Here is a 21,451-nt window from a genome sequence, read left to right as displayed (position 1 = left end):
ACCTCAGATATGCAGATGACACCACCCTTATGGCAGAAAGTGAAGAGGAACTAAAAAGCCTCTTGATGAAAGTGAAAGAGGAGAGTGAAAATGTTGGCTTGAAGCTCAACATTCAGAAAACTAAGATCATGGCATCTGGTCCCATCACTTCATGGGAAATAGATGGGGAAACAGTGGAAACAATGTCAGACTTTATTTTTTGGGGCTCCAAAATCACTGCAAATGGTGACTGCAGCCATGAAATTAAAAGATGCTTACTCTTTGGAAGGAAAGTTATGACCAACATAGATAGCCTATTCAAAAGCAGAAACGTTACTTTGCCAACAAAGGTCCATCTAATCAAGGATATGGTTTTTCCAGTAGTCATGTATGGATGTGAGAGTTAGACTGTGAAGAAAGCTAAGAGCCGAAGAATTGATGCTTTTGAACTGTGGGGTTGGAAAAGACTCTTGACAGTCCCTTGGACTGCAAGGAGATCCAGCCAGTCCATTCTAAGGAGATCAGCCCTGGAATTTCTTTGGAAGGAAGGAGGCTAAAGCTGAAACTCCAGTACTTTGGCCACCTCATGTGAAGAGTTGACTCATTGGAAAAGACTCTGATGCTGGGAGGGATTGGGGGCATGAGGAGAAGGGGACGATGGAGGATGAGATGGCTGGATAGCATCATCGACTCGATGGACCTGAGTTTGAGTGAATTCTGGGAGTTTGTGATGGACAGGGAGGTCTGGCGTGCTGCAGTTCATAGGGTGGCAAAGAGTTGGACATGCCTGACCGACTGAAATGAGCTGAACTGATACCTTTCTTACAAATTTTAGAATGCTTGGTAAATTTAATTACTAATCCAAAGTTAAATGAACTCTAAGGAAATTATATCTCCTCATGATTAATCTATGCCCCTGTTTTATTCATCTTGTGTGTCACATTTTATCTCCAACTAGCTTTCCAAGGAAATAACATTTATACTGATTAGACATTCTCTCTAATCCTCCACATCTATATTGGTTTAAGTGTGAATACTCTTACTCTGTTGGCTAAAACAGGGAATTTTTTTAGGAGTTTGTTCATATGTTTATTCTGATATGTTGTTGTTTAGCTGCAAACAACAACTGAGTTGTTTAGACTCTTTGCAACACCATGTACTGTACTACGCCAGGCTCCTCTGTCCATGGGGTGTCCCAGGCAAGAATACTGAAGTAGGTTGCCATTCACTTCTCCAAGGGATATTCCAACAAAGGGATTTAACCTGCCTCTCTTGCTTGGCAGGCAGATTCTTTACCATTGAGCCATTTGGGAAACCCTTATTCTGATATGGTCCATCATATGAACATATCTGATGACATAAAGCGAAAATTGCTGGAAGTCTTATTTATTTTATCTTATATTAAATGCAATTTAAGTCAGTTAAAATTCACACACTTAGAAGTCATTGATTTTCTTTATATCAATAAAAATTACTTACATTTGAGTTTGAAATGCCTAATTTTAATAATTTGGGTATAACTTTGATATTAAATTAGACCTCAGGTAGTACACCATATTTTTCAGAACTCTTACTCTTCAATGTTACTGTTGCTAGCAAAACCTCATTTTCATTATTAGGAAAGCATTTTAGACCACTAAAGATGTGTGAGAAGTTCTCTGGTATTTCTTGGAATAAAATTTTATCTACTTACTTATGTATTTAAAGATAAGGTCATCTTTTGGTCTCAGGCACAAATGATCTTTGTGTAGCCTAGTACTAAGGCAAACAAGTATTACAATTTGCAGTTGGAGGTGATAATTGGTTCAAATTGGGAAAGGAGTATGTCAAGGCTGTACATTGTGACTCTGCTTATTTAACTTCTTTGCAGACTATATCATGCAAAATGCTGGGCTACATGAGTCACAAACTGGAATCAAGAATGCCAGGAGAAATATCAACAACCTCAGCTATGCAGATGATACCACTCCAATGGCAGAAAATGAAGAGGAAATAAAGAAACTCTTGAGGAGGGTGAAAGAGCTGGCTTAAAACTCAACATTAAAAAAACTAAGATCATGGCATCCAGTCCTATCACTTCATGGCAAATAGAAGGGGAAAAAATAGAAGCAGTGACAGATTTTCTTTTCTTGGGCACCAAAATCACTGTGGACAGTGACTGCAGCCATGAAATTAAAACGTGCTTTCTCCTTGGAAGGAAAGCTATCACAAACCCTACACAGTGTATTAAAAAGCAGAGACATCACTACCAACAAAGGTTCATATAGTCAAAGCTATGGTTTTTCCAGTAGTCATGTATAGATGTGAGAGTTGGACTATAAAGAAGAATGAGCACCAAATAAATGATGCTTTCTAACTGTGGTGCTGGAGATGACTATTGAGAGTCCCTTGGACAGCAAGAAGCTCAAACCAGTCAATCCTAAAGGAAATCAACTCTGAATATTTACTACAAGGATTGATGCTGAAGCTCCAATACTTTGGCCACCTGATGAGAAGAGCTGACTCATTGGAAGAGACCCTAATGCTTGGAAAGACTTAAGGCAGGAAGAGAAGGGGATGACAGAGAATGAGATGGTTGTATGGAATCATAGATTCAATGGACACGAGTTTGAGAAAACTCCAGGAGATAGTGAAGGAGAGGGAAGCCTGGCATGCTGCAGTTTGTGGGGTCGCAAAGAGTCAGACACAACTTAGCAACTGAAAAACAATAAATGATTTTTAGATTTCATGCCAACAGAAGTATGAGTTCTGTATTTAGAAATACTTTTCTATTTAATTCATTTACATCCTTTGTATCAACTGTTATCATTAATATTGATTTAAGGAACACACTTGGTTTTCAGAACCTTAGAGAGCAACACAGTTACTTAGATGCCTTTTGACTGACAAACTTTAAACTATCTGACTATAAGTTTTTTAAAAAAGTCAGAGAAGAAAAATGAAAAAAACTTATGAGAGAAGCTCATTAAACACTAGCGCCTTTTGTTGTCTATTTGCTAGCACTAATAGAAAGTGTTTATTTAATATCTTTCCTATGCTTTGTGCTTGTCATTGTGTTTGTATTCTTGCCACTTTAAGAAATATACTTGAAGACTTTAAAAAAAAAGTCTCTGGAATTTTCACTGTAATTATGCTACATTTATTGATTGCTTTGCAGAAAATTTACATTAGTTCAACAAGTTTATCAACAGAATGATCAGTCAAGTCAATTCAGTCGCTCAGTCATGTCCGACTCTTTGCAACCCCATGAACCATAGCACGCCAGGCCTCCCTGTCCATCACCAACTTCTGAAGTTCACCCAAACCCATGTTACATATACTCAAATTTTGTCACATCATTACTACACTGGCTTATTACAACTTTGTAGTAGGTTTTGAAAATAGGAAATATGAATCAGAAATGTTGCTCTTCCTTTTCCAGAATTTATGACTATTCTGGACCCCTTGCATTTCCATGGGAGTTTCAGGATTAGCTTATCAGTTTCTATAAATAAGATAGCTATGAGTTTCTGGGGGGTTGCATTGAATCTGTAGATCAATTTGGGAAGGACTGCCGATTTTATATAAATCTTTCTATCTATGAAAATGAGAAGCCTTTTGAATCGACTTTGGTCTTCCTTAATTTGTTTCAGTAATATGTTATTCTCTCAAGACTTGGTACTAGGTGGACTTCATAAACAAGAAGCAAATATTTATAGATAAATCTTACCCAAACAAGTACTTTTTAAAATATCTTATTCTTTCTGGGGTTTCCCAGGTGGTGCTTATGATAAAGAATCTGCCTGCCATTACAGCAGACTAAGAGGTACAGGTTCAATCCTTGGGTTGGGAAGATCCCCTAGAGAAGGGCATGATAATCCACTCCAGTATTCTTGGCTAAAGAATCCCATGGACATAGGAGCCTGGAGAGCTAAAGTCCATAGGGTTACAAAGATTTAGACATGACTGAAGCAACTTAGCATGTATTCTTTTTTTTCCATTACCCTTTGGTTCCATTGCAAATCTTTAGCTCTGTTATCCTTTTTACTTGAAAATGTTTGCTTTAGTGCTATTCCTTAAATACTTTGCATTCAGGTTCTCTTACTCACCTTTGCTCCCACATTTGTTTGCTTCTCCTTTTCTTTTTTTCTTGCTTCTATATTCTTTTGCTCTACAGAAACTATAGCCTTGATTGTTTTTTTTCACTTCCAGTCCATTCATTATCTCTTCCATGAGGTCTAACCTTAAGTTTCAAACTTCCTGATAGCCATTTTTGTCTCTTCTTACTTCATTCAACAATCTAATATCACATTTGCACTTCTTGTCATTCAATATGACCTTTCAGCATACTCAAACTCTTTAGATTTTAAGTCTTAGAAAAACTTTATATTAAAGTTATATTTAGCTTTATATTATATACATATATATATAATGTTACCAAGTCTTACTGCTTTTACATTCTACCTTTGTACTATGTGATGAGCTGAATTTAGGCACTCATAACAGCTATCTTTCAGAGTACTATTTTATTTTCTGAGTTTCTTGCTATCCTTTTCATCTTATACTTTGCTACTTTTTTTTAATTCTTTTGACATTTTCAAACATATAAAATTTTTGCAAATAATAAAAGAAGCAATATCTATGTACCTTCCACACAGCTCCTAGCAAAATCCTAACATTTTGCAATGCTTGTTTCAATTTTTTTAACTTAAAAATAAATACATAATGATATGTTTGAAGCCTTTTGAGTCCTTTTCATTAGCATATTCCTCTCTCTCTTTCCAGATTCAAAAACTACACTGAAGTTGGTGTTTATACTTCCCCAGCATGTTATCTACTATTACTGTATGTATCCATCCATAGACAATATATTTATGTGGCTATTTTTTTTCTTTGCATATTTTCAGTCTTTAATTGCTTCCCTCATGGCTCAGATGATAAAGCATCTGCCTCCAATGAGGGAGACCCAGGTTCAACCCCTGGGTCAGGAAGATCCCTTGGAGAAGGAAATGGCAACCCAACCCACTGCAGTACTCTTGCCTGGAAAATCCCATGGATGGAGGAGTTAGGCGGGCTACAGTCCATGGGGTCGCAAAGAGCGAGTATGTACATATACCATAAGCATATAATCTTTAATTAAATAACATGAAATTATTTTAAAACTCATCTTTAATCTAATCTGATTTATAGGCTTATTTATATTAATATCAATAAAGGTAGTAAAAATCATTTGGTTTAACTACTATATTTTATTCTGGAATATATGACTATAACCATTTTCATAGATGGTTATTTGAGTTGTTCATAATGACAATCCATTGCTTCAAGGGTAATCTCATATTTGTGTTATTATTTAATTTTGAAATAATTTTAGTTTTAGTTGTTTCGAATAACTTTAGACTTGTAGAAAATATGCCAAAATGGAAGAGAGTGTTTCTATATTCCTTTCAGTCAGCTTGCCCTAATGTTAACATCTTACCTAACCACAGTATGAATATTGAAACAAAGAGATTAACATTAGTACAATATTAACTAAGTACAGAACCTCTTCAAATTTCTATAGTGTTTTCTTCTAATAACCTTTTCCTTTCCCAGAATTCCATCCAGGATTACTTATCCTATTTAATTTTCATGTATCCTTAGATTTTAATCTGTGACAATTCCTCACTCTTTCCTTGTGTTTCATGACCTTGAAATATTTTTAGTTTACTTGCCAGACACAATGTCCCATGATTAGGGATTTTCTGATATTTAGTCATGATTAGATTAAAACTGCCTTACTGGCAAGGATGACACTGTTCTGCCCTTCTCATTATTTTATATCAGGAGGCATATAATATCAATAATATGTCTTATTAGTAGTGCTGTTACTTTGATTATTTAAAGAACAACAATATTCTGCCAAGTATTTCAACTGTAAAGTTATAATGTTGTTTAGTCTCTAAGTCATGTCTGACTCTTGGGACTCTGGTGACTATAGCCCACAGGCTCCTCTGTTCATGAGATTTCCCAGGCAAGAATACTTGAGTGGGTTGCCATTTCCCTCTCCAGGGGATCTTCCCGACCCAGGGATCAAACCCGTGTCTCCTGCATTGGCAGGCGGATTCTTTACCACGGAGCCACCAGGGAAGCCCTCAAATCATAATATTCCTCTGGAAATCAGTCAATTCCTTGGAAAAAGATACTTTAAGAATGTATAAACAACCTATTTATCTTCAAACTCTCACCCTTAGCACATACTTTCAGTTCTTGTTTTCAACAATTATTACTGTGGTTTCCCAATAATAATTTTCTATATCCTTTATCACTGGTATATGTATTAATTGCAATTCTTCTGAGAAAACAGACACTCCTTTATTCCATGTACCAATTCAATTATTTATTTAAATCAGTATTGACTCATGGATATTGGATATCTGTTTTGTTGCACGAGTTCTAATCAAATATTTCTGCTATTTTTGCCAATTAAATTGCTACAGATTTGGCCCTATGGAGCTCTTTCAGATCATTACCTCCATTTCAATTTTTTATAATGTTCTTATTTAAAAAAATACTCTCTTACATTATGGCACCACAAGTTGCTCTAGGATTATTTTGCGATTTCTCTGCCCCAGCCCTGAAATCAACCACTTCTCCAGGAAATTCTGGTTTATTTTGTTGGATAACCATAGTGAGAGAATAAACTGTCAGTACTAGATGTATAAAAGTCTTTAATAAGCATGTATTATCAGAAGTAGAATTATGGAGACAAAGGGGAATGGATTTTTTAATTTCATTAGATATTGTCAAAATGCTAAACAAAGAAGTCTTTCACTTCCTTCAGAAGTATATAAAGATTTAGTTTTACAGTCTCAACAAAGCTTGATATTACAAGACTTAAAAAAATTCACTAATCTAATGGATAATATTCTGCTGTAACTATTTTGTTTCCCTGAAATCTATTAAGGTGAAGTAACATGTATATATTAGCTAAGTGATTTTTATTTTCTATACACTGCTTTTCAATCTTTGCCAATTTTTCCATTGCTTTGTTGGCATTTTAATGATTGATTTTCAAGTAGTTCTTACATATTCAGGATAAGAATATTCATTAATGTATTATGATTGAAATTATTTGCTTAAGATTGACATTGTAACATGGTATAATCAAACTATAAACTTACTTATATTTTATGAAAAAAATCTAGAATTTATATTGATGGACTGGTTTGGTAACTCCAAATAAAATAAGCAATCTAGGCTTCTCTTTTCTTCATGGCAATCATCAGGACTATTTCATGGTTCCAGATGACTATTGTAATTAAAGCTATCAAAATCATATTCTGGGAAACAGAAAGAACAATTGAAGAATAGAAGGCTTAAACTTTTCTTAAAGTAGATTTCATAACAATTTCTTAAAATTTTTCTTTTTTATATCTTATTGACTGGAGCCTCCCAAGTGGCACTAGTGGTAAAGAACCTGCCCGCCAACGTAGGAGACATAAGAGATGAGGGTTCCATCCCTGGGTTGAGAAGATCCCCTGGAGAAGGAAACAGCAACCCACTCTAGTATTCTTGCCTGGAAAATCCCATGGACAGAGGAGCCTGGCAGGCTACAGTCCATAGCGTTGCAAAGAGTTGGACATGACTGCAGTGACTTAGCATGCACAACTGGAACTTAATCATATGGTTACCCCTAGATGCAGTGAAGGCTGGGAAAAGTAGGTTTTATTTTGTGTGAAAATCCACTAAAAATCAGAGTTCTTGCACCAAAACTGAAGGGTAGAGGACAGTCTCTTCCACAATTACCTGTACACTTAATCAGTTAACTAATTATTCGTAACAAACCACTTGAAAGCTTAGTAGCTTAAAACAGCAAATACATATTTAGCTCATAATTCTTTGGGCTGGCAATTTAGGCTGCAATCAATTGAGAAAATCTGATGACTTTGACCTGGGGTCTAACATTGTGATCAGCTGCTGCTTAAGATTTATTTGCTGCCTCCTCTGAAGCTCCTGAGCTTTCCATCTTCTCATCCTCTACCCAGAGCCCTAACTTCTGGGCTCTTTTGTAAGTCAGTGTGAGGTTTCCTAGGAAATGAGTGAAAGTGTTCAAGGCCATTGAGGTCTTGGCTCAGACTAGCACATCATCACTTCCTCCTCACTCTACTGAATAATGCATGTCATGGGGTCAAACTAGATTCAGCTCTTTATGTGAAGAGCTGCAGAGTCACAGAGCTAGTGGGTGAATGTGTATAACTAGTCATTTAAAACAATCAACCTACTCCAGTCATACACAAATTCCTGAAAACAATGCTTGCAGAATCTCCTAAATTTGCTTTAGGTTGGTATCTTATTATTCTTATGTTTGTGGCTTTTTTTTTTTTTTTTTTAAGAAAATTAACCTGCTGTTTCCCCCTACCCTTAGTCCAGGAAAAGTAAGAAATCGAATCAGTTATGTATGTTTCTTGATAGCAGAGTTGCATGTTTGCAAACTGCAACATCGTTTTTGCCATGTTTTACCTTATGCAATTATTACAATTACCTTCTATAAAAAAAAAAGAACAAAAATGATTAGTCATAGAATCACTCATTTATTGAGTAAAGTTTAGGTTCAAACTTCCAGCAGATAAATGTGGCCTGGACCATTTGAAAAATACAATTTGAAATTAGCCAAATGACTTACGTGACATTTCAAAATGTCATTTTGAGCAAGCTCAGGAAAAGTGGTGATTAAATCATACAGTAGTTATTTAATGAGTTGATCTATATGCTAATAGTTACTTTGTATGAATCTTTAAGTGCTTGCAAAGAATCACCAGGCAGCTTCCATCTACTTTGTTTCAACTAGCTGGATGGCCTGTGCATTTCAGAGATAAAGGCTTGTAGGAAAAGTTGAGTCATTTGTCTGGGAAGGTTGCTTCCTCAAACAACCCTCAGAGTTTTTCATGTCCACTTGCTTGTTTCCTTCCGTTTGCTCCTCCTAGTGTCTTGCACAAACTCAGTTGTGTGGATTTGAGATATGGCAAACTTCAGAGAACTGATAAGACCAGGAGTACACTCATGAGAGTCTGATAGTGAGAAAGTTATGTCCTTGCTCCTCCCTTTAAAGACAAAATAATAAAATAAATTAACAAATGAAAATGGAATATAAAAGTGAAAATGATGTTACTACATTAGAGGAATTTATAAAATGCCTTAAAAAATATTTTTGATCTTACTTGAGAATCACTTTCAGGGAGGAGGTACATAGTTACTCATAAAGGTCTCTGGAGTCTTCTCTTTACCCACAGCCTTTATCACACACAATCTGTGGATTTGGAAGTGCTGATAAAAACCTTACTGATGCCAATCACACTTTCCAATAAAAGATCTTATCATCCCACTGTCCTACAAAACTCAAATATTTTTATATATTTGCTTGATTTTTGTCTTAGATATTCAACACATTGAACAAAAAGAAAGACCAGGTTGGGGTTCTTCTGCTATTCATTTTTCTTTTTAAAAATACATCAGTAGTCAAAAATACGTTGCATAAATACAAGTATGATCCATTACTTATGAATAAAAAGCTTTCTTTTCCTTTTATTTCAGATATAATAGTTCAAATTTGATTTTTTTCAACCAAAGGTGAAAGCTTTTATATCCTGATCTATTGCTATAATCTCTATCATACAATGTGATTTATAAATGATGTAATGCATGTATAGAATGTCAAGATTTTCAGTTGCATAATACATGACTTGAGTTTAGAGCACACATACAAAAAATGAATGGTGTTAAAACTGAAGAAATGTCTCCTTGTGTCTACTAATCATTTTAGTCATTTTAAAATAGGGAACTGATTTAAAGTTTTCATAAATCCTAGTAAAGGAAAATATTTTCAGTTAATCAAATTAGCCCCTTAAATTGCTGAAGAAACCTAATTGAAACTGAATCAAGTAATTTGCATAAATCACACCATCAAATGTTCCTCTTTAGTCTATTTAATTGTCATTTGTATAAAGAATAAACATTCAAATATATTAACACAAACCAGGCCTCTGCAATTCCTTGTATTATTATGAAACATTTCTAATTTTGTCATTACTTAATTAGATTTAATATTTTAATGCTTTGTACAATTTAAAGTTATTTCTTTTGGAAACATTAGGTCTAAACTATCTTGCTTTCAGAGATTTTCTGAAGAGGAAATCAGCTTATAAAGTGTTATTTCAGTTCAGTTCAGTTCAGTTCATTCGCTCAGTCTTATCCGACTTTTTTTGACCCCATCGACTGCAGCATGCCAGGCTTCCATGTCCATCACCAACTCCAGGAGCTTACTCAAACTCATGTCCATTGAGTCGGTGATGCCATCCAACCATCTCTGTCATCCCCTTCTCCCACCTTCAATCTTTCCCAGCATCAGGGTCTTTTCAAATGAGTCGGTTCTTCACATCAGGTGATCAAAGTATTGGAGTTTCAGCTTCAACACCAGTATTTCTAATGAATATTGAGGACTGATTTCCTTTAGGATGGGCTGGTTGGCTCTCCTTGCAGTCCAAGGTACTCTCAAGAGTCTTCTCCAACACCACAGTTCAAAAGCATCAATTCTTCAGTGCTCAGCTTTCTTTATAGTCCAACTCTCACATCCATACATGACTACTGGAAAAACCATAGTCTTGACTAGATGAACCTTTGTTGGCAAAGTAATGTCTCTGCTTTTGAATATGCTGTCTAGGTTGGTCATAGCTTTTCTTTCAAAGAGTAAGTGTCCTTTAATTTCATGGCTGCAGTCACCATCTCCAGTGATTTTGGAACCCCCCAAAATAAAGCCTGTCACTCATCTATTTGTCATGAAGTGATGGGACCAGATGCCATGATCTTTGTTTTCTGAATGTTGAAATTTAAGCCAACTTTTTCACTCTCCTCTTTCACTTTCATCAACAGACTTTTTAGTTCCTCTTCACTTTCTGCCTTAAGGGTTGTGTCACTTGCATATCTGAGGTTATTGATATTTCTCCTGGCAATCTTGATTCCAGCTTGTGCTTCATGCAGCCCAGCATTTCTCATGATGTACTCTGCATATAAGTTAAATAAGCAGGGTGACAATATACACCCTTAACATACTGCTTTTCCTATTTTGAACCAGTCTGTTGTTCCATGTCCAGTTCTAACTATTGCTTCCTGACCTGCATACAGATTTCTCAAGAGGCAGGTCAGGTGGTCTGGTAATCCCATCTCTTTCAGAATTTTCCACAGTGTTATTTACCAAATAACTAAGTGGATTTATTTTAATGTGTTACAAAACATGGCATGTTCCTTCTTAGACTGTGATCCACATATTTCTTTAAATGATAAATCTTTTCTTTACTTCATTATACATGACTTGCTCTTCAGAAATGTTTGGCTTTCTGGGTGAAGATATATGTGGATATTTAAAAAATACATAGAAAATAGATATCTATCTATATACTTGTATTTGAGTACTGAATGCTGCTTATACAAATTTCTATCTGATATTATTTTTAAGTAATATGAGTCTATTTTATCTTTTAGATTATTTTTGCCTAAATATTACCAAGGATTGACTTATAATATTTAGATATCATTGCCCTGTGTACTTGTTAAGAGAGCTGATTTTAAAATGAGCTTTTATTGGAACTCCTTTCCTGCTTTATGCCCTCTTTTCATTCTTTTATTAACAATTAAAAATCAAAGTATTTTTTTATAATATATGTGATGTGCAGTACAAATAATAGCAATAATGAACACTGTGAACCCACTACCTAAGGAAAGGCCATTACTAATATGTTTGAAGCATCTCTGAATGTTCTGATTACATTCACCTATCCTATCTCCAGAGGTAGCCACTGTCATGATTATTGTCATTGTTATTCAAGTTGCTAAGTCATGTCTGACTCTTTGTGACCTCATGGACTATAGTATGCCAGGCTCCTCTGACCTCCATTAACTCCTAGAGTTTGCTCAGATTTATGTCCATTGAGTCAATGATACTATCTAACCATTTTATCCTCTGTTACCCCTTTCTCCTTTTGCCTTCAGTCTTTCCCAGCATTAGGGTCTTTTCCAACAAGTTGGCCACACCAGGAGGCCAAAGTATTGGAGCTTCAACTCTAGCAACAGTCCTTCCAGTGAATATTCAGGTTTGATTTCCTTTAGGATTGACTGGTTTGATCTCCTTGCAGTCCAAGGGATTTTCAAGAGTCTTCTGCAGCACCACTATTTGAAAGAATCAATTATTTGGTGTACTGCCTTCTCTATGGTAAATTCATTTATTCATTTCACAAACATCCACTCAATACTATCACATGCCAGCACTGTTTTAAATGCAAGAGACACGGTAATGAAGAAAATGAGAAAGAAGTCTCCTAAGCTTGGGAATTCCAGTGGTCCAGAGGTTAGGACTCGGTGCTTTTGCTGTTGGACCCAGGTTTGACCCCTGGACAGGGAACTAAGATCTCGCAAGCTGTGATGTGTGGTCAAAAATATCTCTTGAGCACAAAGAGTTTACATTATAGAGACAGAATTAAATAATGAACAAAGAAAATAAGTCAAACATATCAAGAATACTTAGTGATAACTGCTGGAGAAGGAAATGGCAACCCACTCCAGTATTGTCTGGAAAATCCTATGGATAGAAGAGCCTGACAGTCTATAGTCCATGGGTTTGCAAAAGTGTCAACACAACTTAGTGACTAAAAAACAACAAAATTGACAACAATCTTTCTGAGAAGTGGTCAAACTGTGGATGTATTTTGAAAGCAGAACCAACAAAATTTGCTGATGAATATAGGGAAAAAGGATTCAAGGCCTGAGTGACTAAAAGACAGGGTGTTTCAGCATACTACATGAGCTGGGAAAGCCTGAAGGAAGAGCTTATGCGGGGAGGGAGAGTTATGATGATCTCGGTTATAGCAATGTTAAGAATGAAAGACTCAGTCACCAAAATGAATATGCCATGTACTGAATAGTGCATGTCTGAAAAGCAAGCAAAGGATCTGGGCTAGAGATTTAAATTTGGAAATCATCAGCATACAAATGATCTTTATTAGTTCTTATGGGTTGCTATTTGAAACTATGAATGTCCATGTGAACACTTCTTTAGCATTATACAACAAATTCAGACATGATTTTTTAAATCTTACTTTGAATACTAGATATTCAGTGACATTATTTGTATTTACCTTTTTTTCAGACTGCTGTTTGTACATGTCTTGGGGAGGGTGATTTGATTTCTCATTTTGTTATTGATGTTTAGTTAGGTCACATTTATTACTTTTACCTGAGGCTATTTTCCAAATAACAATTTATTATGTCATTTTTTACAACAAATTATAACCCCGTACCAATTTAAAATATTAAGTATATCCTGTTTGGGACTCTCCGGGTTTCTTGGACTTGGGTGATTATTTCCTTCCCCATTTTAGGGAAGTTTTCAACTATTATCTCCTCAAGTATTTTCTCATGGTCTTTCTTTTTGTCTTCTTCTTCTGGGACCCCTATGATTCGAATGTTGTAGCGTTTAATATTGTCCTGGAGGTCTCTGAGATTGTCCTCATTTCTTTTAATTCATTTTTCTTTTATCCTCTCTGATTCATTTATTTCTACCATTCTATCTTCTAACTCACTAATCCTATCTTCTGCCTCTATTATTCTACTATTTGTTGCCTCCAGAGTGTTTTTAATTTCATTTATTGCATTATTCATTATATATTGACTCTTTTTTATTTCTTCTAGGTTCTTGTTAAACCTTTCTTGCATCTTCTCAATCCTTTTCTCCAGGCTATTTATCTGTGATTCCATTTTGATTTCAAGATTTTTGGATCAATTTCACTATCATTATTTGGAATTCTTTACCAGGTAGATTCCCTATCTCTTCCTCTTTTGTTTGGTTTGGTGGGCATTTATCCTGTTCCTTTATCTGCTGGGTATTCCTCTGTCTCTTCATCTTGTTTAAATTGCTGAGTTTGGGGTGTCCTTTCTGTATTCTGGCAGGTTGTGGAGTTCTCTTTATTGTGGCATTTCCTCGCTGTGTGTGGGTTTGTACAGGTGGCTTGTCAAGGTTTCCTGGTTAGGGAAGCTTGTGTCAGTGTTCTGGTGGGTGGAGCTGGATTTCTTCTCTCTGGAGTGCAATGAAGTGTCCAGTAATGAGTTATGAGATGTCTGTGGTTTTGGGGTGACTTTGGGCAGCCTGTATCTTGGAGCTCAGGGCTGTGTTCCTTTGTTGCTGGAGAATTTGCTTGGTGTGTCTTGCCCTGGAACTTGTTGGCCCTTGTGTGGTGCTTGGTTTCAGTGTAGGTATGGAAGTGTTTGATGAGCTCCTGTCAATTAATGTTCCTTGGAGTCAGGAGTTCCCTGGAGTCAGGGTTTGGACTTAAGCCTCCTGCTTCCACTTATTGGTCTTATTTTTACAGTAGTTTCAAAACTTCTCCTTCTATAAAGCACCATTGATAAAACATCTACGTTAAAGATGAAAAGTTTCTCTACCGTGAGGGTTACCCAGAGAGGTTCACAGCATTACATGGAGAAGAGAAGAGGGAGGAGGGAGTTAGAGGTGACCCGAATGAGATGAGGTGGAATCAATAGAGGAGAAAGTGGGGTAGCCAGTAATCACTTCCTTATGTGCACTCCACAACTGGGCCGCCCAGAGATGCTCACGGAGTTATACAGAGAAGAGAAGAAGGAGGAAGGAGACAGAGGTGGCCAGTAGGATAAAAGGGGGGAATGAAAAGGAGGGAGACAGATCCAGCCAGTAATCAGTTCCCTAAGTGTTCTCCACTGTCTGGAACACACAGAAATTCACAGAGTTGGGTAGAGTAGAGATGGGTTAGGGAGGAGACACAGGCGACCTGGTGGAGAAAAAGGAGAGTCCAAAGGGAGAGAGAGCAGTCAAGCCAATAATCTCGCTCCCTAGTGAAAAATGGGTACTGAATATTGGGGCTTTAAAGGTATAGAATTGGTAACAAATACATCAAAGCAAAAATTAAAAATCTAGAGTAGAGTTTGGAATTTCAAAAATACAATGTGAAAGAAAAGAAGAATGAAAAGAAAGAGAGAAAAAACGAACAAATAAAAACAAACAAGGTTGTGAAAATTATAAAGAAAATATAGGTACAAAATTGATAACTAATACCAAAAAGCATAAATTAAAAATCTAAGGTAGAGTTTGGAATTTCAGATATACAATGTTATATAAAAGAAGAAGAGAAAGAAACAGAGGAAAAAGAAAAAAAAAGTCACAGAAATTATTAAAAAAAAACTATAGGTACAAAATTGATAACAAATACCAAAAAGCTAAAATTAAAAATCTAGAGTAGAATTTGGAATTTCAAAAATACGATGTTAAAGAAAAGAAGAAAAAAAATAAATAAAAAAAATCAAGTTCAAAAAAATTAGAAAAAATGTACATATGAAGTTTGCATTAAAAAAAAATAGGGCCTTTTTTGAATGAAGATGAAAACACAACAGCCCAAGACCTGTGGGACACTATAAAAGCAGTCCTAAGGGGAAAGTTCATAGCAATACAGGCATATCTCAAGAAACAAGAACAAAGTCAAATAAATAACCTAACTCTACACCTAAAGCAACTAGAAAAGGAGAAATGAAGAACCTCAGGGTTAGTAGAAGGAAAAAAGTCTTAAAAATTAGGGCAGAAATAAGTGCAAAATAAAAAAAAAAGAGACCATAGCAAAAATCAACAAAGCCAAAAGATGGTTCTTTGAAAGGATAAATAAAATTGACAAACCATTAGCCAGACTCATCAAGAAACAAAGGGAGAAAAATCAAATCAATAAAATTAGAAATGAAAATGGAGAGATCACAACAGACAACACAGAAATACAAAGGATCATAAGAGACTATCATCAGCAATTATATGCCAATAAAATGGACAACGTGGAAGAAATGGACAAATTCTTAGAAAAGTACAACTTTCCAAAACTGGACCAGGAAGAAATAGAAAATCTTAACAGACCCATCACAAGCATGGAAATTGAAACTGTAATAAAAAATCTTCTAGCAAACAAAAGCCCAGGTCCAGACGGCTTCACAGCTGAATTCTACCAAAAATTTAGAGAAGAGCTAACACCTATCCTGCTCAAACTCTTCCAGAAAATTGCAGAGGAAGGTAAACTTCCAAACTCATTCTATGAGGCCACCATCACCCTAATACCAAAACCTGACAAAGATCCCACAAAAAAGAAAACTACAGGCCAATATCACTGATGAACATAGATGCAAAAATCCTTAACAAAATTCTAGCAATCAGAATCCAACAACACATTAAAAAGATCATACACCATGACCAAGTGGGCTTTATCCCAGGGATGCAAGGATTCTTCCATATCCGCAAATCAATCAATGTAATACACCACATTAACAAATTGAAAAATAAAAACCATATGATCATCTCAATAGATGCAGAGAAAGCCTTTGACAAAATTCAACATTGATTTATGATAAAAACTCTCCAGAAAGCAGGAATAGAAGGAACATACCTCAACATAATAAAAGCTATATATGACAAACCCACAGCAAACATTATCCTCAATGGTGAAAAATTGAAAGCATTTCCTCTAAAGTCAGGAACAAGACAAGGGTGCCCACTTTCACCATTACTATTCAACATAGTTTTGGAAGTTCTGGCCACAGCAGTCAGAGCAGAAAAAGAAATAAAAGGAATCCAAATTGGAAAAGAAGAAGTAAAACTCTCACTGTTTGCAGATGACATGATCCTCTACATAGAAAACCCTAAAGACTCCACCAGAAAATCACTAGAACTAATCAATGATTATAGTAAAGTTGCAGGACACAAAATCAACACACAGAAATCCCTTGCATTCCTATACACTAATAATGAGAAAACAGAAAGAGAAATTGAGGAAACAATTCCATTCACCATTGCAACAGAAAGAATAAAATACTTAGGAATATATCTACCTAAAGAAACTAAAGACCTGTACATAGAAAACTATAAAACACTGGTGAAAGAAATCAAAGAGGACTCTAATAGATGGAAAAATATACCATGTTCATGGATTGGAAGAATCAATATAGTGAAAATGAGTATACTACCCAAAGCAATTTATAGATTCAATGCAATCCCTATCAAGCTACCAACGGTATTCTTCATAGAGCTAGAACAAATAATTTCACAATTTGTGTGGAAATACAAAAAACCTCGAATAGCCAAAGCGATCTTGAGAAAGAAGAATGGAACTGGAGGAATCAACCTACCTGACTTCAGGCTCTACTACAAAGCCACAGTTATCAAGACAGTATGGTACTGGCACAAAGACAGAAATATAGATCAATGGAACAAAATAGAAAGCCCAGTGATAAATCCACACACATATAGACACCTTATCTTTGACAAAGGAGGCAAGAACATACAATGGATTAAAGACAATCTCTTTAACAAGTGGTGCTGGGAAAACTGGTCAACCACTTGTAAAAGAATGAAACTAGAACACTTTCTAACACCATACACAAAAATAAACTCAAAATGGATTAAAGATCTAAACATAAGACCAGAAACTATAAAACTCCTAGAGGAGAACATAGGCAAAACACTATCCGACATACATCACAGCAGGATTCTCTATGACCCACCTCCCAGAATATTGGAAATAAAAGCAAAACTAAACAAATGGGACCTAATTAAACTTAAAAGCTTCTGCACCACAAAGGAAACTATTAACAAGGTGAAAAGGCAGCCTTCAGAATGGGAGAAAATAATAGCAAATGAAGCAACTGACAAACAACTAATCTCAAAAATATACAAGCAACTCCTACAGCTCAATTCCAGAAAAATAAATGACCCAATCAAAAAATGGGCCAAAGAACTAAATAGACATTTCTCCAAAGAAGACATACAGATGGCTCACAAACACATGAAAAGATGCTCAACATCACTCATTATCAGAGAAATGCAAATCAAAACCACTATGAGGTACCATTTCACGCCAGTTAGAATGGCTGTGATCCAAAAGTCTACAAGCAATAAATGCTGGAGAGGATGTGAAGAAAAGGGAACCCTCTTACACTGTTGGTGGGAATGCAAACTAGTACAGCCACTATGGAGAACAGTGTGGAGATTCCTTTAAAAACTGAAAATAAAACTACTTTATGATCCAGCAATCCCACTGCTGGGCATACACACTGAGGAATCCAGAAGGGAAAGAGACACGTGTACCCCAATGTTCATCACAGCACTGTTTATAACAGCCAGGACATGGAAGCAACCTAGATGTCCATCAGCAGATGAATGGATAAGAAAGCAGTGGTACATATACACAATGGAGTATTACTCAGCCATTAAAAAGAATACATTTGAATCAGTTCTAATGAGGTGGATGAAACTGGAGCCTATTATACAGAGTGAAGTAAGCCAGAAAGAAAAACACCAATACAGTATACTAACACATATATTTGGAATTTAGAAAGATGGTAACAATAACCCTGTGTACGAGACAGCAAAATAGACACTGATGTATAGAATACTCTTATGGACTCTGTGGGAGAGGGAGAGGGTGGGATGATTTGGGAGAATGGCACTGAAGCATGTATAATATCATGTATGAAACGAGTAGCCAGTCCAGGCTCGATGCACGATACTGGATGCTTGGGGCTGGTGCACTGGGACGACCCAGAGGGATGGTATAGGAAGGGAGGAGGGGGGAGGGTTCAGGATGGGGAACACATGTATACCTGTGGCTGATTCATTTTGATATTTGGCAAAACTAACACAATACTGTAAAGTTTAAAAATAAAATAAAAATTTAAAAAATAAATAAAATATTAAGTATATTGCTCCATATTTATTTATCATTATATTTTTAAAAAATTTTACTTTTCAGAAGAGTTTTATTTTGTTTTATTTGATTTGGTCACATTGTGCAGAATGCGGGATCTTAGTTAACTAAGCTAGTATCGAATCCATGCTCCCCCACAGTGGAAGCATGGAATCTTAACCACTGGACTGCCAGGCAAGTTCCGAGTGCAATTTTAGGTTCACAGCAGAATTGAGTGGGTACAGAGACTTGCCATATATCTACTACCCACATATGGTTTAGTGCTAAGAGTCATGTATGACACTTGTGACCCCATGGACTGTAGCCCACCAGGCTCCTCTGTCCATGGAATTTCTCAGGCAAGAATACTGGAATGGATTGCCATTTCTTCTCCAGGGTATCTTCCCGACCCAGGAATCATACCTGAGTATCCTGCATTGCAGGTGGATTCTTGCACTACAGGCAGATTCTTCACCAATTGAGCTATAAGGGAAGCCTACCCATGTATGCTTTAATATTTCTCTCTGCTGAGAAATTTCTGCACTTATTTTCCTGTGTGTGTGTGTGTGTGTGTTTTCTTAACTAGTTAGAAAGATGCTTGAGGCAAGGCTGAGCCAGACACTATGAACATTTGCCTTTTCAAGAGATAATCACTGCAAGTGTGTGGCTACCAATACATATTGAAACAAAAGTTAATAACTGTCTCAACTCTTTTATTTTGCTTTACTTTGCCCTCATGTTCTCCTCTGCTAGTGCAAGAATGTTAAATACTTAAGCCAAGCATCCCAGCCTTCGATGTTACCCTTTTTTTAATTGAATTTCAATACAAGAACCTATTATTTTATAAAGCATTATCCTATTATGTATTAATTATTCAATAAATATTAATTGGATAAAAGTAACTCCCTTTGAGTTACTGAGTGAACTCCGGGAGTTGGTGATGGACAGGGAGGCCTGGCGTGCTGCGATTCATGGGGTCACAAAGAGTCGGACACGACTGAGAGACTGAACTGAACTGATCTCCCTTTGAGGCATAAAAGGCTTAATCATTTTCAGCCTCTTTAAATATTTGTCAACTTATTTAGAAAATAACATAGAACTTCCCTATGAGACAGTTTTATTTTGTTCTTTTTTATTTTCTCAGCATTCAGCATGAAGTCTGTCACATAATAGGTATTCACAAAATACATGATCTGTAAATTGAGAAAGAAAAATTTCCCATTTTACATAGCTAAGATGTTATACAGAGACATGAAAGATTTTAGGGTAACATAGACTTCACATTCCTGCTTGCATATTCCTGGGTGATGATTTTTTAAATCCACATATTGACATGCATGTTTAAATACATGGATTATATTAACTTCATTAAAGACATTTAAAAGAGAGATATCAGTGATCACATTAGATTTTACTTGAATCCATTAAGCTATATGTCAAACTCTAGCATATTTATTAGCCAACAGATATATTGATATTTATGTCAAAAGCAAAGTCTTATAAAAGTTGTGATTTGTATTAACAAGATCATGGAAAATCAATAAGGTTTGTCCTAGATTGAGGAAGGAAGTCATAGATATACTACATGCTGACCGCTGAGTGCAAATGATTCAGTGTCTATAAAACCTTGAATGTATATTATCTGAATAATAAACTCTGACACTTTTATCTGTTTTATTGCTCATTTTTTTCTTCCATTAATTTGCTTTTTTGCATATTTTATTCCATGTGCTGTGGATATAAAATCAACTTACACAATTCTCTGGCTTTAAATAATTCTCAAGTATGAGGGAAAAATATTTTTCAACAAATAATGTAATACAATTAACTGTCTTATAGCACAGAATGGTACTGAAACTGAAAGAATATTAATGACACAAATGACTCTCAGTTTTAAGTACATGTGGAGGAATTTTTTTGAAAGTGGAGCACCTTCTACATGACCCTCTCATCTGGAACCATTATATCCTCTCTTACATCTTGCAAGCCTTAAATACAAGAAGGAAGAAGGTTCTGTAGCTGATGGTTGGCACATTTGTGACATGTTGCTGAGTCCTGCCCTAGTCCTTGGACAGGCCACTAAAAATAAATGAACCATGCCCCGCATTTCCAGTCATCAAAGTCTATGTTAATCTGTATTATTTTAAGCTACATCTTCATAGAATGCATGTCCATTGCCTTTATTAAGGCTGAATTTTAATATGCTGTTTTATTGCTTAATAATACAGATCAGTAATTTTCAAACTGGGATCAGAGGAGAACCAAGGATTTCATGGAATCTCCCTCAAGGACTTATATGATGAAGACTGCAAAAGTGAGCAAAGCAGTTCTTAAAAAAACCAATACAATATTGTAAAGAAATTAGCTTCCCATTAAAATAAATAAATTTATATAAAAAAAATATATATATATATTTTCCATGCAGGATTTCTATGTAAGAGAACCACAGAAGCACATTTAAAGGGAATATAATCATATGAGGTTCTAGGAAATATTTTTAAATGAAATAAAATCTAAATTAGTAGTGAAATTATTATGAGCAATAAGATTCTCTTTTACTATTTAGTTTCAGGGCATAAGAAGGTCTGAAAATTTCTGCAGTGTACCATATTAATTAAATTAAACTGCATCCCTTCTTTATGGTCTAGTTCTCTTCCTACTCTGCCTACTCTGGGGCTTTGGGAGAGTTACATAGGCCTCACCTTCAGCTTCCCATGTTA

The sequence above is a fragment of the Bos indicus genome, chromosome 6 (genome assembly GCF_029378745.1).
Source record: "Bos indicus isolate NIAB-ARS_2022 breed Sahiwal x Tharparkar chromosome 6, NIAB-ARS_B.indTharparkar_mat_pri_1.0, whole genome shotgun sequence".
Lineage (NCBI taxonomy): Eukaryota > Metazoa > Chordata > Mammalia > Artiodactyla > Bovidae > Bos > Bos indicus.
This window is presented reverse-complemented; position numbering follows the sequence as displayed.